At 29.6% G+C, this 5231-nt stretch overlaps 1 long non-coding RNA gene across 1 annotated transcript; it reads right to left on the reverse strand.

Annotated features, from left to right (window-relative positions):
• Positions 1-303: 303 nt before the first annotated feature.
• On the reverse strand, positions 304-1868 carry LOC145066101 (uncharacterized). The gene is made up of 2 exons (XR_013688628.1): positions 1604-1868; positions 304-600 (listed from the first exon to the last, which is right to left on the reverse strand). It is a non-coding gene; the product is annotated as an uncharacterized LOC145066101 (long non-coding RNA).
• Positions 1869-5231: the final 3363 nt, after the last annotated feature.

Raw genomic sequence — 5231 nt, forward strand, 5'->3', positions numbered from 1 at the left:
ATAAGTGTGTTGTTTTCCATGGCAGGATAATGCTATTGAAGATTACTTTTTCAGTCTTGCAATTGAAGATATGAATCCAGGGAGGCTTTTTGGTAGATTGTTGTTTAGGGTTGGAACATTTACACTTCATCTACCACAATGACTTTTTCTGTGTTGTTCTCTAATAATAAAGTCATCAAGCAGGAGGTAGATGAAGGTTCTCTATTTGAGCTTTCACATGAGTCTAGTGTAGCAGTGGAGCCTTAATATGGTGGAACGACATGTGTAGGATATGTTTCCTTTGGTTCATTGAGGAACACCACATTTTCGAATTCATCATACACTATGATATATATAATAACAAATGTTACAGTTTTGGTACCCCGAGAACTACAAACATACAATACAATACATATAATAATTTTTTGTTTCCTAGTCTAATAGAAACTTTGTTAGTTGTTACTACCTTGATATTTTCCTTACAAAACCTGTACTATTTTCAATCAAACTTGAGATAAAGAGCACGGAAAATTCTTACTGTTTGAACATCACTGATATATCCCGAGCTGGATCAAATAATGCCATTAGAGGATCCCACTTCAGCATAGAACATATTTTGCACTGGCATACAATTAAAAAGCTCAAAATAAACTTTTAATTTTCAAACTAATTTCGGGGACCAATTATAGGCAGTTTTTCGACTTTTAATCCAATTATTCTTTCCATAGCATTTCATTTTTTTCTGGAATAAATGGCAATCAAGTTTCAGGATTGTGAATTGGAAAAGTAGGATCTCATATATTTTACTAGGAATCAGCAGAATATCAATGCCAACTAGATTGCTATCAACTTAAGTAACTAAATTAAGATAAAGAAGGATAAACAAATAGATCAAAATGGGTTCAAAACATATAAAATTCATTCAATCAGCTTCAACATAAAAGGCTAAAAGCCACAATAACTAGATTGGAGTTTCTTCATCCAGTAAAACTACAAGGGAGAATGACATTTTTTTCTGATAATTTGGGCTAATGAATAGGAAGGGAATCCCTACTTTTCTGTTTGCTGCTCAATGTACATCTTTTTTGGAATCTTCTGGTACTATATGAACTAAAACACTAACACAGCCTAATAAGTCAGTAACTCATTGATAATGATATTAATTAGTATGTGAACTGTAAACATATACAGATCAGACTTTGGATTATGTAAAAGGTAAACCATATTGGAATTGGAAAATATAGCGGCCTAATTGCCTTATTGGTCCCTTTAATGGGAAAATCACAGATAAATTTGGGTATCATATATTCAACAGGACAACAGCATATCTAAACAGAGATCTCGAATCAAAGACAATTTGCATAATTGGTTCCTTTGATGGGAAAAACCGAAGAAGCCAGATGCATAAAGTAGCAGATTGATGATGTTAAAATCAGGGCCGATTCCTCTATTCAACAGAAAACAGGAAAACAGCATAAGATGAAATCAAAAACAGATAAATGGCGAACAATTGCATTGACAGAGAATGGGAGAACGAGTGTGATGATATGGAAAGGGTATTGGGGGACCGATGTACATAATAATATAGGTCGAATTGGAGTCATCTGAATCGTTCCTCACTTACTTGATAGTCGGATTACAGGATTTTGGAATCCCGTATCATCGTCTTCTGATCTCCTCCCTTTTTTTTTTTTTTTTTTTTTTTTTTTTTTTTTTGTCAAGACTCAATAACAAGGGAGTAAATCAGAACAAGGCTGTTGGAAAGGGAGTGTTTGGGAATTTGGATTCATTATTGGCGTTTGTTAGGGTATTTTCATTTTTTTTTCTTTTTTCTTTTTCATCCTAACTTAAAATTGTTTGTTACTCAGATCCCAACCTCATTTCTCATGATGAAGCATTGCCAAGATCAAGTTTTTACTTGTTCAATAAACAGAGGAAAAAGAAAAAACATATCATAATCAATATTTTTATTTTCAATATCAAAATGGTTTTTGCACTTAAGCAAGATAATAAATTTACAAATTAATATTAAAACCTACTAATGATCTTTAAGACCTAGTCAAGTGTGGAAGCAAAAAGGTCCAATACATGACCTAGGCTAACCCTATGCTTTAAAAGTTCTTCATAAAATTAAATCTTATTCCTTAAATACAATATTCCATTTTTATCAAGATCTTCTTTATGTGAACATACCTGACCCAATAGGTTTTTGGTACAAATCCTCCCTAATAAATGAAAATACTTTTGCCACTTGTCATATTCTTAAGCCTTTTGCCACATGTAAATTTGTGGTTTTTTTTTTGAATAAAATTAATTCCACATGGAATTTTGTGGTTTTTTTTGTATTAAATATAAAACCAATTAAAACAAGGTATGAAACCGAAAATTCATGGATTGGCTGATCTGGAAGGAAGGATTCTATTTTTCGACCCTAATTAGGTAAGAAAAATATATAAATGATATTATAAGATCAAATTTTTAATGACAAGATTATACGTTACGTTTCCTAACATAAATGTTCTTTAAAACAGTATGCGTTCATTAGTGTTGATTATTGGGATGCCTTTTTGTATCACTAATATGAATTTTCTCGCATTTATTAGCGTTGATTATTGGGATTCCTTTTTTGTACCACTAATATGAATTTTCTCTTGTATATATGTCTTCATAGGCAATCGATGATTGAACCTACAGACATAAGTTGATTCCTTTGAGGCGGATGCTTTCACTAAAAGATTGTCTTTTTTGTCGTATTCTTGCTTTCCATTCCTGTTACAATTTGTTTCTCTACTTCTGTAGTTTCAGAAACTAACAGAGTTCAATGCTAACGAGATACACTTTGCAGGTATGTAGATGTCATATGCTTTCACTGAGAGAGGATATGTAGTGAACCATAAATCTACGTCTAAAAACAATGGTCATGCTATGAGCGATCGTGTGATTCCCGACCCTTGTCATAAGGATAGTGATTGCCAACCTTTTTGTCACATTGGCGTAGGATCCTGTACTGAGGGTCCTTGCTCCTGTCACAACCCAAAAGTTTTATTATGTTTAATCCTTTGATGCATTTATATTAGACTATTCATGAATAAAATTCAATGTGTTTACATAATGTTCTCACTTTTATAAATCAGCAACCATACAACTTTACAATATTAATTAAGATGGTTCTAACACTTATTGTCATTTCAATGATTCCGGATTTTCATATATATTAGTTTAATCATAGCAAAGGTACGTATTTTTCAACTTCAAAGAGTGAACTCATAAACCCAATTCAAATTTGGAGTTGATGGGAATCAAATAAATGAAGACCAATTTGAGAAGCTTGAGCATCAGGTGGTTAGGTGTTTAAGCCTCATTTGTAAGGCCTCATCAAAGCTATGTGTTCAACACGTAAATTTTGGGTATATATTGATCGTCATTTTCATAATTTAACATTTTTTCTTTTTATTTTCAAATTTACTAACTTCCAAAATGCCTTGTAATCTGCATGGATGATGGCACCCTGTTCGATGATCATGGCATCTTTGAGGCTAAGGGTCGTTATTATGCATCATTCTTCATGGTAGTAACCATTCACTATTACTTAAATGTCCAAAATGCCCTGGAAAGAAAACTATATAATATTGGTCATAAATCATCATGTCTATTTTAGAGATGCTCTTTGTTTTCAACCTGCCATAAATCAAAATATAATAGATCCAAATAAAATAATGTTCTGTTTATAGCAATGTACTTTGGAGCGAATGACAAAATGGCAATTTACTTTGGTGAAAATGTTAAAATAGTGCTCATTTTTATTATTTTTTTAATAGGAAAAGTAAGATTTTTATCAAAATTATGTAAATGCTCCTTTTCAAAATGTGATTTTGCTTGCATGGATGTAAAAATGGATGTAAATCAGGTATTTTTGACACCATTACTTTGCAGGCAAGTTGTGCAGCTAAAATGATATTTTTTCAGGCCTTTTGTCAAGTTTAAAAAGGTCACAATAGGCATTTTTAATAACAAATATTCTCATCTAGACGAGATGACCGTTTTGTAAATTTTGAGTGGAAATCAATGTTGGGGTGCTTTTTTTCAATTCACTTTGGTGAAAATGATAAAAATTAAAATGGTATTTTATTTTTAGTCAACTTTTGACGGTAAAAATATTCCAAATGGTTATATTGTTTACAACATTATACTTTTGTGAAGATAGTAAAATAAATGCTCATTTTTTTGTAATAATGAAAATTTTTATTTTTTTAGTAAATTTGATTATTTTTACCGTTTTTGTTTCTTTTGTTATTTGGATAACTTAAAAATGAATAAAAAACTTAATAGGAAACACTCAAAACATATAGTAAAGGAATTTTTAGTCAAAATGATATTTTATTTAATTTGTTCATTCTATGTTATTTAACTTGTCAACACTGTGTTTTTTTTATTACAATATGGTGCTTTCAAAATTTTTGTTAATAGGGTATTTAACTAAAAAATTTTAAGGAGTTATAACAATGGTAATCGTTGGCTTTTATTGTGTTTTTTCATAAAAATTATCAATGAAACATAAAAATCAAAAATCAAATATCAAAAATACAAAGTACATTGTTATTTATTTACTTTCATTCTATTGAAGTTTATATTTATTGTGCAAAATTATATTTTTATCATTGATATTGACTTAATAGAACATGATTTTAATATTTTGAAACCATTTTAAATATTAATAAATTAAAAATAACGATGATTGACTTACGTACAAAACATCAAATTATGTATAAAATAACTGTTTGTGAATGTATGATTAATGATTGTGATTTTTATAGTCTCTATGTTGTTTTACCTTGTCAACCAACCGTATAGAAATGTATAAAATACAAATACAAAATTGACAACAAATTTGACTATTTTGCCACGACTTAAAAACTAATTTATAATGAGTCACATTTCTGCCGTGTTAACATTTTTTTTCTACATTTTTTATAGAATTATTAAATTAAACAATGAAACTGTAGAAAATATGCAAAATATAGTAGCATTGTAGTTTATAGATTTTTTATTTTAACATTTTTTCATAAGAAAGTATATTGTTATGCTGCGTGTGACTGATTTACCCATGAATTTCTACCTATTTTCCAAAAAAGATGAGAATTATAAAAGAACTTCATAACTAAGCAAAAAATAGCATTGTAATTTTATAAATAATAAATTTCTGCCAATTTAATTTTTTTGGGTTCAAATATATTAAAAAGTTATGGTGTTAT

This window comes from Lactuca serriola, chromosome 8 (assembly GCF_051521515.1).
Source record: "Lactuca serriola cultivar US96UC23 chromosome 8, Lser_US96UC23_V15, whole genome shotgun sequence".
Lineage (NCBI taxonomy): Eukaryota > Viridiplantae > Streptophyta > Magnoliopsida > Asterales > Asteraceae > Lactuca > Lactuca serriola.